This window comes from Urocampus carinirostris, chromosome 5, assembly GCF_059441175.1.
Source record: "Urocampus carinirostris isolate Australia breed hairy pipefish chromosome 5, RoL_Ucar_1.0, whole genome shotgun sequence".
NCBI lineage: Eukaryota > Metazoa > Chordata > Actinopteri > Syngnathiformes > Syngnathidae > Urocampus > Urocampus carinirostris.
This window is the reverse complement of record NC_142353.1, coordinates 32,876,675-32,890,281: the sequence shown is the minus strand read 5'-3', so window position 1 is coordinate 32,890,281 and position 13,607 is coordinate 32,876,675. Positions and strand designations below refer to the sequence as shown.

Below are 13,607 nucleotides of genomic sequence, written 5' to 3'. Positions count from 1 at the left end.
GCGCAACACATTAGGTTCGAGGAATTGGGGCTGGATGGAGTGCTGGAGAATGATCTGATGCTCATCCCCACAGGTTTTTTTTCTATTTGTCAGTGTATCAAGAAAATTGTTAAAACAAGAAAAGGCCAGCCTCAAGTATTGCCCAAACGCCAACATAAACCTAAAGAAAGATGAAAAACGAAGAGTTTATTCGAGCGAGTCGTACTTGCACATGCATTGTAAGGAGCTGAACAGAGGCTGCAATGATGACACAAGCCAAGAGGAGGCAGCCGCGGGTAAAAAACCCATCCAAATTCAAGGATAAGAAAATAGGTCAGGTCATGTTTATTTGTATCACCTTGATCACAAAAAGTCTCAAACGGCTGCACAGACTACCCATTTCACATAAAAAGGTTATAAAAAACTTCAGGAGGACTTTCTGTTTTTGCCATTATCTAACATTCATCCCTGGTACCTGGCTTAAAATAGTGTGATAATGAGATGAAATCGAATGCCTTTTTGTACGTCATCTATATCACTGGTCGTCTAGTGCTTAGGATTCGTTAATCTCACCGCCGTGACCCAAGTTTGATTCTGGATGCACCCAAATGTTTCGTGATCGCAGTCAGCAATATTTTTCTACTGATCAATCATTGCACAAACACGCTAATATACTACCCTAAAACCTCATGTACAACAAGCAGCCAAACTTTTGAGTTATATTTTTAGGTACAAAAAATGTGCATTGCATTTAGCAGTGCTAATAGGATAAGGTTCAAGACGCAGTATTATGAATCTTTCAACTTTAAAACGTTAAATTGAACCTTCAACTCAGTGGTAAAATTCTATGCGGGGATGCTTGAAATGTCATCTAAAGAATTCAAAAGTGGGGTGCGTAGTTTGAAGTGTCCCTACAAAGTTGAAAAATAAATATATTCTCTATTAAATATTTGTTCAAAGAGCCTTTACGCTTTATTTTCAATCCGCTTTTATCAGGCCTATTTGGGGAGGAACAAATGCCCAAAAGATGAAAAAAGAAGAGTTTATTGATGCGCATTTATGAATAAATGCATGCAAGTCATGTTACTTTGTCGCCATCTCCTGGCTTGAAGTCATCATTGCAGCCTTAAGTTTTTAAAAGCCGCACTCCACTTGTAAGCAGGCGCAACCCTCAGTCTGACAAAATGTTGTCCCCCACAAAAAAACGAGCAGCCGGCAAAACTATTGGAAGGATACTATACACAAACACTATCTGTTTTACTTTAAACACTACATATTATTTCAAATAGTTCTAAAGTGTTATTTTTTATTTTAAATTCTAAAATCCAAACAAAATAATTTATTGAGCAAAATTATCCGATATAGCAGATCCCAGATTGTTATTGGCTCTTAAAGCTGGGGTCCGCAAATATTATTACTCTGCACCCTGTACGTAACTTTCAGTAAGTTTCTTCATTATGTGCAGTGTATTAAACATGTTTCTTTCTGCTTGACCTTGGTTTTAAGACGACTTGACAAGTTTTGCTTCTGTCATGTTGTCACAGGAGTCTGACTGTTTACATATACGGAAAAAATATTCTATTTTTATTGGGTATTAGGTTAAAGATCCTGTGTTACATTCAAAATGATTCGTAAATAAGTTAAATTTTTCAACTGTGCTACCACGAAAAAAAGTGTGATTAAATACAGTTCTGTAATGGAAAACCAACTAAATAAATCTACAAATTTTTAGTAATATTTAACAAAATATATATATATTTTTTTTTAAAAGTAAATCTCATTTAAAAGTTATTGTAAAAACAACTGACGTTTGTGGGCTGTGCAACTTTCCGATAGTACATTAGCAAATTTATTAAAAGTGGTGTCTATATCATACTCACTGACGCCATCTTTTGGCTGAAACCATCATTGCAACGTCCGTCAAGCTGCTTGCGTGGCGCGTGCATGTATGTGTCTCTCTTGGATGCGTTCTTTTTTTTCATCTTTTTGGGGGTTCGGGTTGGCATTTAGACTGTATTTGAAAAAGTTATTTTCTTAATTTCACATTTTTTTATTAAATAATAAAATAAATCTGCAAACACGCACTTGAAATAACTCTCCTCCCACCCATTTGTGTAATTTCTCAGATATGTGGAAGCTAGGAGGAAACGTTGTTTGTTGCACTGAGAAAAAATAATCATAGGCACACATGTTTGGTCCAGCTGAAAGAGTCACAGTAAAGTGGATGTGAAGACTGGGGGAAGGGGCCTTGGAAGGTGGGGGTCTCTTTTGAAGTGGTGTCACTGGGTCAGTGAGTAAACTCCATGGCTGCCTGAGGAAGATTGACGAGTTCATCTTCCCCACAGATGCTTTTACCAAATATGGAATACAGGCATCATGTCAAGTATTGGAATTCGGTATGAATGCATAAAGAAATGAAAAAGAACATTCATTTGGAAGTGTCTTATACACTGTGATTTGCTCATATGATAAAACAATCTGATTCATATATTCATGCATTTACTGAAATTGAAAAAATGAGCTGTAGTTCTAATGGAAGTAACCTACCGCCCCCTGCTGGCGAAGTCAGTTAATTCGCTTTAAATTGAATGAGAGTAGACATTACTGACAAAATGTCAGTATTATTGGGTTATGTTATAAAACTAAAATCATGGGCAAGTTCCTTTTCAGTGCAAACATTTTTTTGAAAAGTGATCCCTTAAATTTTTATGCTAAATATGATTTGGGAAAAAGATGTATGTAGAGAAAATAAATTGGTATCAGCCAGTGTACAGAAACAAAACAACATTAACTAGGATATTCAGATTTTAAATAATTAAAAAATACTCTAACACAGGCTCAATTATGTATCCTTAATAAAAAATTAGGGAACACCAACTATATCTATATGGACCAACACAAAGGAAGACAACGCGCAATATGATGGAATCCTAACTACTCGTAGTTCACACTGAATAAAACCTGACAGGGGGACAGCACATACTTTTTTGAAATACCAATTGGTTCTAACTAATCAAAAGGAAGAGGACACAGGGAACCTGGTCAAGCGTGGGTAAAAAAACTATAAAATGTTCCAACACCAAACAGCTCGAACACAATAAAACATGAATGTCAGATGATATAAAAAAAACATACCCGCATGTGGACAAAACAGGAGCAAGAGTGCTATTAAAACAAGACTATGAAATAAAGTTGCTGCCACACTAACTAGTTATAACTGAATAAAAACACAGAATCTATGAAATTTGAGCTTTTTAATTAAATTACAGAAAAAAAAAGAATCACGTAATTCTAATTTTCTGAAACAAAACTGTAAATCTAAATGAACAAAACATTGAGAAAAACCAGACATATTAAGTAGCTGATAATGAAAAAAATAACACTGACTAAAACTGAAGCAAACAAAAAAAGGAAAACTCAGGTTGTCTTGGAACACAAACTAGCAACAACGACAAAACAAAACAAGAAAGGAAGAACGGTAGAATCTGCTGGGAGCCTGGGACACTAACTAACTAACTTTACAAATGGTGAAAGGAAGACAATGTAGAGTATGTTGGGACATTAACTTAAGGTCAACAAAAACATGGAACTAACTCTAACTGGAAAAAAACATGAAAGAAAGACAATTTAGGTTGCGTTGGAACATTAACTATCTGAAATAAAAGAAAGATATTTTGGAACACATAATCACTAACCGAACAATACATGAAAGTAAGACACACCAGAATATGTTGGAACTAGCTCTAACTGAACAAAACGTAAAATAATATGATGCAGGGCATACACCCAGTCCTTTGATATAATGATAACGCCAGTGCCGTTACAGCGAGACCATAAAATACAGAATTTTATTTAGGACCCAGAGCAAAACTCCACTGAAAGCACAAAAACAGAACATCATAGTACAGAAACTACAGAGCATCTCAGTGACACGTTCAAACCTACTGCACAAGCTGGGAATAACGGTAAGACTGTGATTCCAGTCAAGTCACGTAGAGTCATGTTTATTTGTGACGCCCTTAATCACAAGGAGTCCCAAAGGGCTGCACAGACCACAGATTATTGCAAACTAGACTATTATGACACCATCCCCTGATCTAAAACCGACATGAGGGCAAGGAAAAACTGAAATACCTCAACATGAGAAAAATGAGAAGGGACCGTACATGAGGTAATCCCCCTTCCAGGATGACCAGGCTCCAACGGATGTTGCAATGACAAATAATACACAGATATTGTCAACATGTAATATGAGTCATTCGTAAGCTATAGAATAGAAGTGTGTTCTAAGCCCAGATTTAAACAGTTCCACCGAGGTTGCAGATTGAATCTCAGGGGGCAGAGCATTCTACAACACCGGGGCCCGAAAGGAGAACGCTCTCGAACCTGCCATTTCTTCTTGGCTCTTGGGATCACTAGTAGACCAGCATTTTCAGAGCGAAGGCTCCGGACCCAAACATAGGGGGAAATCAAATCTTGGAATCCCTTGCTTGTGTATCGGCAGACATCAATCTACTCAAGCCAGTGCCTCCGAAAACACTTGCATCTACTTGCCCTTGGACTGTCAATGTTTGGTCCGTCTTCAGATAGGAGGCACCTCCAGGGGGGATGCTGCAAGCTCTGTTAAAAACACACGTACGCTCAGGCTCACGCATCTTGCCTTCCTACCGTCACCAGTAAAAAAATTGAAACCGAACTAATGGCGCCTAAGACTTTTGCAAGAAATTACATTATAAACTGTCAGGCAGGAGGTAAACAAAAGTAGTAAAACCTCCAATACAGTGCTGTATTTATTTTACAGGAGCAATAAAAGCGAAGAAATGCTTCATCGCCTTTTTTTCTTTTCCCAAAGTAAGATTTTTTAAAAACCATAAACTGATCCTTTTTTTTCTCTCCTTCTCCTAGGTGGTCAATATTTCACATTAACAGTGGGTTGATGAATGTGTCCTCCCCGCTGCAGCCGGAGCAGCTTTAAGGGCACCATTACCTCTGTGAGACATATTCTCACTGCAGGCCGACTAAATTATTGCCACATTTTGGCTGCTCGCGCTCAAACTGCACCACCGTGACCACAACATCCATCTCCGTCCGTCCCGAGAGCTGCAAGAGTCATTAAAGCGTACAGCCTGTCTGACCTTGATCAGCTCCGGCCACAAAACTCATCTTTTCGACCGTAAATCCAAGAGATGACCTTGGGGTAAATGCATTAGTCACTGCTTCCGTCCTGTTGAGAATCTCCCCTTGGGAATGTAACTCTTTACTGTACGGAATCAGTTTACAGTTCAATCGAGGATCTATCGTAAGAGACATTTTTTTTGTTTCTCGTTGACAGAATTTTCCGGACTATAAAGCGCACCTAAGAACCCCAAATAGGCCAGGCGTTTCAAAGTAGGGCTACAACAACCAATCGACAACTAATTTCGCGGTGTGGGGCAATTTATGAGTTGAATTCATGTAAATAAGTGCATTAAATGTCCTTGAGAAGTTGAGGATTGTAATACCTCTTTGGCTCGACAGAGGGCGCCTCCAGACTATTCTTATAATAAACGCATCAAGGTTTCTTCATTTTCCTCATGTTGAGGTTTTTGTTTGCCCTCATGTAGGTTTTAGATCAGGGGATGGTGTCATAATAGTCTGTGGTTTGCAATAGTCTGTGTTCTGTGCAGCCCTTTGAGACTCTTTGTGAATAAGGGCTATACAAATAAATATGACTTGACTTTTTTAAAAAAAACATTCTTTTTTTATTGAACATTTGAATGAATGAATGAAAGATATCTCAAACATGTGCCAACATAAATAAACAAGAATTATTTTTGTAAAATAAGGGCAGAATTATCTGTCAAAAATAAGAAAATGAGATGTTTTCCGATTCATTTATTTACCTAGTAATAAGAGTATATGTAAGAAAAATAATTCTTAGAACTAGCAAATTTGAATTAGCTAATTAAAAGTGATTTTTTTTTTTATTTTACTGAACAAAAAACTAAGAGAGTTCATTACTAAGAAGGGAAGTTGAAGAAAATGTTATAATGTATAAAGATAATTCTTCAAACGAGCAATATTTTCTGCCAACAAAGCAAGACAAAACATGTTTTTGAAGTATTTTGCACCTCCAATATAAAGGGATGTAAAAGAAAAGCAAATAAAAAATGGAGTCTGCAAATGACTATGTCTGCAACCGTGGAATTACAAGGCAGCATAGCACTTTATACAGCTATGAAAGCACAATTATGTACGATAGCTTTATGATTCCTGTGGTTTTCCAACAAAGCTAGGACCTTATCTTTGCCTTTAGCTAGGACCTTATCTTTGCTTTTGAATGATCTTTGATTTTTGCAACTCGGAGATGGCATAGGAGCTTGCTCTGTCCACTCCACGCAACGGCCCGGTATTGCAGTACCTCCGGGAACGGTGCATTCGCAATGATCGCGGCAAGGCTTGAGGGCTAGGACCTTAGCTTGGCCTTTTGGCTGAGAGTAAGTGTCCCGGCTCCTAGGCTTTGTAGCGTATTATGAACTGACCGATAACGGATAATGGATAATGATTTATGAACAAGCTAAATAACCCTTAAAACCCCTAAACCCCCCCCCCTCCTTACAAGAAATAACACAAATACCTCGCTGTTAATTTGTTCCCTTGCCCCCTGGCTTTCAATTGACACCCTGCGGTGACTTTACCATTTGGAAATGATTGGTTTGGTCAGGCGCCGTATTTGAGCGCACAAATATGTCAGGGAAAAATGATGAAAATGGTGGTAATTTGAAGTGTTTGCCAGCCAACACTAATAGGGTGGGAACATTTGTTGCGGGCTTCAAAAAGTATGGCTTGAACCGCACATTTATTTAAGTGTTTCGATTAAATCAACACACCTTATGATTTCAATGTCTTTTTTGACAGTGTTTTATTGGAGGGACAGTAATATTTCACCCTTAGATGTCGCTGTAGTCTGTGGTGCAACAGAAAACGAGTGCTAGGAAAGCACAAAGAAGATTACAAACATCGGACACCCAAAGTGACCAAATTGCACTATTTTTATACATGTTTTTTACCGAGCCTTTTGTGAAGAAAGGAAAAATGACATAAGAAGAAAAGCAAATCGAATTAAAATGAGATAACAGGAAAATGAATGAAAATGGGGAATAAGAGAAAAGAAAGAAACAAAGAGAGAGAGGGAGAGAGAGAGAGAAAAAGAAAGAGAAAAAAGAAAGAAAGAGAAAAAGCAAGAAAGAGAGAGAAAAGGAGAGAAAGTAAGAAAACAAGAAGGCAAAAAAGCAAGAAAGAAAGAAGGAAAGAAAAAAGAAGAGAAAGAGGAAAAATAGAGAGAAATAAAAAGAGAGGGGTTCAAATCCAGCTCCAGACTTCCTGTGCGGAGTTTGTATGTTCTCCCCGTGCTTGCATGGGTTTCCTCCGGGCACTCCGGTTTCCTCCCACGTTCCAAAAACATGCATTTCAGGTGAATTGGCCGGTCCAAATTGTCCCTAGGTGTGAATGAGCGAATGAGTTGTCTGTCCCTGTGTGCCCTGCGATTGGCTGGCAACCAGTTCAGGGTGTCCCCTGCCCACTGCCCGGAGATGGCTGGGATGGGCTCCAGCCCCCCCCCCGCAACCCTAATGAGGATAAGCGGTACGGCTGATGAGATGAGATGAGATGAAGCTCGGGATAACACTAACTCTAATTGGAAAAAAAAATAAAGGAAGCAGAATATGTTGGATACTCACTAGTAGGGCTGCACATTTAACAGAAGATTGATATCACCATGTGACGTACTGCGATTGTGTGATAGCAAAACACTGCGTTTTTCTCAAGGATTTATAGTTTGGTATTTGATTGATGGAGTGGCACTATATAATAGAGCAAACGCGCTGGTGTTTTCGTCCTCTCGCTATTTGGGTTAATTGGTTAATTCACGTGTTTATGTATATTTGATTGGATGATGAACATAGTTTTGTCTCGTCTCGTTCCTTGAAGGGGTGGGGAAAAGTAGTGAAATAATGCAATCTCCGTGACGTTAGCTTTCAATCTATTGTGAACTTTTACCACTGTGCGTAACCAACCTGTGTCCGGAGTAGTTCAGGCACCCCCAAATTCAACCCGAGCACCCCCAAAAATTACAGCGTTTTGCCTCCATAAATAAAAGGGTAAGGTTGAATATGAGGAAAAACGCAGAATGAAAAAAATTAAATAAAAAGGAAAAAAAAACAAAAATGCTAATAATGCTTGATATACTTCACTGTTTTGAAATAGTTCCATCCATTTAATTCGATAGCACTGCTCTGGAGCTAGGGTCTGGGTGAAACTGGGCCAAATCAGGTTTTCCACAAAAAAAAAACTCGATAAAAAGCATTTTACTGTTACAACTAAACAAAACATTAATGAAGAGGCTGAAGGACATACAGTAAAGAAAATAGGTATTTGAACACCCTGCTATTTTGCCATTTCTCCCATTTAAAAATCATGGACGGGTCTGAAATTTTCATCGAAGGTGCATATCCACTGTGAGAGAGATAAACTAAAAAGAAAAATCCAGAAATCACAATGATTTTTTTATAAATTTGTGTGATACTGCTGCAAATAAGTATTTGAACACTTGAGAAAATGAATTTTAATTTTTGGTACAGTAGCCTTTTGTTTGCCATTTCAGAGGTCAAACGTTTCTTGTAGTCTTTTACCAGGTTTGGGCACACTGCAAGAGAGATATTGGCCCACTCTTCCACACAGATCTTCTCTAGATCAGTCAGCTTTCTGGGCTATCATGGAGTTTGAACTCCCTCCAAAAGTTTTTGAACACCTATGTATCATCTAGAATTTGACCCTAGAAAGACTGTTAGTCTGCCCATTAGAAGTTCACCTGCACTCCATGTATCATCCTGAATCAGATGCACCGTTTGAGGTCGTCAGCTGCATAAAGACACCTGTCCACACCATACAATCAGTAAGACTCTAACTTGTAACATGGCGAAGACCAAAGAGCTGTCCAAAGACACCAGAGACAAAATCGTACACCTCCACAAGGTTGGAAAGGGCTACGGAGCAATTGCCAAGCAGCTTGGTGAAAAAAGGTCCACTGTTGGAGCAAACATCAAAAAATTGAAGAAGCTAAACATGACGGTCAATCTCAATCTGAGTGGAGCCCCGTGCAAGTTGTCACCTCGTGTCACCTTTCAATGATTCTAAAAAAGGTGAGGAATATGCCCGGAACTACACGCCAGGAGTTGGTCAATGACCTGAAAAGAGCTGCGACTACCATTTCCAAGATTACTGTAGGTACTACACGAAGACGTCATGATATGAAATCATGCATTGCACGAAAGGTCCCCCTGCTTAAACCAGCACATGTCAAGGCATGACTTAAATTTGCATATGGCAATTTGGATGATACAAAGGAGTCATGAGAGAAAGTTTTGTGGTCAGATGTGACCAAAATAGTACTTTTTGGTCATAATTCCACTAAGCGTGTTTGGAGGAAGAAGAATGAAGAGTACAATCCGAAGAACACCATGTATGGGGGGGTGGTACATCATGCTTTGGGGGTGTTTTTCTGCCGAGTGCACTGCATTTAAGATAGGATGGCTGGGCCGTGTATTCAGTCAGAGCAATAAAAATGGGTCATGGCTGGGTCCTTCAACACGGCAACAACCCGAAGAACACAGCCAGGAAAACAAAGTGGTGGCGCCGTAAGAAGCATATCAAGGTTCTAGCCAGGCTCAGCCAGTCTCCAGACCCGAACCCAATAGAAGATCTTTGGAGTGAGTTCAAAGTCCGTGTTTCTCAGCGACAGCCCAGAAACCTGACTGATCTAGAGAAGATCTGTGTGTAGGAGTGGGTCAAGATCCCTCGTGCATTGTGTGCAAACCTGGTGAAGAATTACAGGAAACAATTGACCTCTGATAGCAAACAAAGGCTACTGTACCAAACATTAACATTCATTTTCTCAGGTGTTCAAACACGTATTTGCAGCTATATCACACAGATAGATCGTTACAAAAAAATCATGCATTTCGATTTCTGGATTTTTCTTTTTAGTTTATCTCTCTCACAGTGGACATGCACCTACTATAACAATTTCAGACCCCTCCATGATTTGTAAGTGGGAGAAATAGCAAAATAGCAGGGTGTTCAAATACTTGTTTTCTTCACTGTATACAGATAGATTAATGGAACATTAACAGAAGCGTCATGACGGAAAGACCATAAAATTGACCAGGGGGAAGGCACAGTGGTGATGATGGATCAGAAGCAATATACTAAACAGGAGAAAACAAGGTACAGAGATAAACGATAATCCGAGAAAATAGCACAAGTCGATTGCGTGAAACTCCAGTTTGAGCGCGTGCTCGGACCATGTGGTTTATCTTCAGTCTCCATTGTTACATTCAGCATGTCGGTTGATCGTTTTGTCCCGAGAGCTCTTCTATTCGTAAACAAATTATTGTTAAAGTCTTAATGCCAAACCGTGTTAACGAGCACAGTGCAGATCAGAAGGAGGCGAGGGGCCCACGGGGCCCCACACCTGCTGTGGTTCACAACCTCAGATATTCATGTCACTTTGCGCCCTTAAACTGGCATAATGAACTGTGTTCTTTCCAAATTCCAACATCTTTAGTGCCGTCATCTATTACCGTGTAGTAAAAGGTGTGTATCTAAACAACTCTGACACGCCCAGCAGGAGTACTCAGGTCCAGAGTGTTGCTGGTAAAGTCTTTATTTATGTTTCTCAGAACATTAGAAGTAATTATTTGACCCAAAGTGGATAAAATACATAAAAATCATAAAACATTTTGACTTCTATTGTAATAGCTCCAACTTATCTTGATGAACAATTAGCCTAAATATTCTACTGTACTGTAATTTTTGCTACTTAGCACTTTGGTTATCGCTGGTTCACTGCTTCACGTCTTTTGCATTGAACTGTTTATTTAATTAGTATCAATTTTATAGGGCATTGTGTTATGCAGCAGACAGCAGACAGCAAATGCTATCCAGGGGAGGTTGTATGTGTGTGTGTTGGGTGGGTGTGACTGCACTGTGTGCACGACTGTGATAAGCTAGTTCAGGCGCTCCCCTACTTACGATTATTCGACTTACGTAAAATGGTCGATACGAACAAGTTTTCCGGGATGTCGAAAAATATTCGGACATTACTGCAAGTTAGATTTTGTATTGTGAGCACCTTTTTCCGAGTACAGGACAATACTGTAGTGCTTCTTCCTGCTGCTACTGAGTGGCGCTGTGAGAGGTCACCCAGCATCCACCTCGAAGAAGGAATCCGGCTTCTACAACCTGGTTTGCTTGTATACACACTGCACTGTATCTCTAGCACGCTAAGAACTTTGACATTTTTATTTTTCAATATGTCGTGCATCCATTCAATGCTGTTGGTGTAAAGTGTAAAGAAGACGCGAGTCGTTTCTTTTGTGGAATAAGAAAGCTTGATGCGGTTGAGAAAATGGTTGGATTGCTTTTTTTAGGCCACTCTCCAACACGGAGGAGGACCTCTTGAAGCGCATCTTCCAAAAGTAAGTTAAACTCAGCTTTATTCATCTTTATAGAGAATATTATTTTAAGAAATGTTTATTTTTTAGTACAAAACAATACAGGTTACTTGCACAAGCCTGAAACATACGCATTCAAACCTTAAACATACAAAATATAGCACTGAAGCAACTTATGAACAAATTTAACTTACAAACGATCGTCCGGAACTCGTTCGTAAGTAGAGCAACGTCTGTATATGCTGTAAGTCAAACAGTGGGGCAGGCACGCCAGTCAATGTGGCCACCAAAACAAACTGAGAAGCACAGCACTAGCTTTTAGGCGCTCGTTACTAAGAAGAAAATGTCATAAATTAATTTGGACTATGAGGAAAGTCATGAGAGCGCAAAAAAATGGTGATCACCAGCAGGTGCACCATGGATTGTTATCGGGTCGGGGAAGGGACTTAAAGAGCGCTGGGAGGCAATATCGACTACTGCGGCTATGCTACATAACAACTCTCAAAAGCCACACCTGCCAAGCCTGTATCTCACCAACTAATACCCATTAAACCTGGAGTATCAACTCCTGTTAAACTGCTATATTCTGGACTGTTGTATTTTTATCACCTCGGAGACCTGGCACAATTCGAGGATACTTGATGCTAGCGTGCAGCTAGCTTGCTGCTCACTAAATCGCTTTCTTACTCGGAAAAGAAAAGCCTTCCTATTTTGTTGTACTGTTGTATATTGACAATAAAAACAGTTCATTCAAGTGCAATTCTCTGTTCTGTGTTTTTATTTGCAGATCAATAGTAGTTATTTTGTTACAATCACATACTCTCAGTCGGTCATCTTGAGGGAAGTTTGACCCTTGGAGGCTTTTAAAAAAGCCCTCGCTACTTTGGTCCCCATTAACAGCGATAACTGAGGGATTACTGTATTTTAATGCACAGTACAGTACAGTAGATCCCCCTGGATACAGCATCATCACCTTGCGATATAATCACATTAAGATGTGGTATAAGACTTTGTTTGGACCCTCGTTACGGCATTTTCCCCACCATACATCAACAATTTTTTTTTGCGTGCCAAAAAATTGATACAATTCAAAATGTTATTGTTCGTATCATAAAATGCCAATGTGAGTCACGTTTCCTTTGGGTTTAAGATACCCATCTCTTATTGGTCAGCATCATATAAGATGCTGATCTACTATTGGTTTGCATCATAACATCATGAAGATGGCAATATGCTATTTGCTGAACCTTCCCACAATGCATTTTCTCCCTACGTTCAGTTCGGAATTGTGTGTGCTTTGTAAAGACATTTCAAGTTAGCAAGACAGTATGGAATTTCTTTGTACTCGATTTATTGGACCCAAGGCGTGCAGGGATGCTAAAGGACGAAGAAAAAATGTGGTAACCATGGATTTGAAGCTTTAGATGATTAAAGAGGCGATTTAAGCAACAAACTCTGATAAAGGCATGCCAATACGCGCAAGAGAAAGTTTTAAAATCAGTTTTAATCTGCCATCTCTTACCCCCCTCTGCATCCACCCTCTAACTCCACTGTCCCAGCTCAAGTCACATCACACCAAAGGTAAATATGATTTAATTTCTTCATTGCATGTTTATTTATTTATAACGTAATTTGATCATATTCACATATGAGTAATAGTTGCTATATACTAATTAGTTATTTTAATGTTTTATCCGGGATACTGTGGTTTCACAAGGTATCAGCTAATAACCATAGGTTTCTTTCCACTGCTATAGAGCAATTTCACTTTACAACCCCCACATTCTAGTATCCCTGGGGTATACTCAATGCCGGAGTGACTAATTGGGAAGAACGGGCCGGCTCATGTCAAGGTCGAGTTTGGCCTGGCTGGATGAGAAACATAATTGAACATGTCCGTCACTTGCACTATCAAACCTTACTCATGCATTCATTCTCTAGTTAGCTACTTGGCCAAATTCTGCACAACCCCAACGTCTTAGCAGAAGAGGTGAGTTTTACCATTTGGGGGAATTCTCCACTCCGAAATTTGAAGTTGGTTCGGCCTACGACCATTCTGTAGTGGTAAAATGAACACAGAACAGTGCAAATGATACGAGTCCGGCTGTATTGCAAAAAGGTGCTGGTGAAAGCCCA

At 39.4% G+C, this 13,607-nt stretch overlaps 1 long non-coding RNA gene and 1 pseudogene across 1 annotated transcript in view; one reads left to right on the top strand and one right to left on the bottom strand.

Moving 5' to 3' along the window:
* The window catches only part of LOC148366070 (uncharacterized), a 114,594-nt gene that overhangs the window by 97,347 nt on the left and 3,640 nt on the right, over window positions 1-13,607 (bottom strand). The window lies entirely within an intron of this gene.
* LOC148366071 (U2 spliceosomal RNA) lies at window positions 6,256-6,401 on the top strand (annotated as a pseudogene).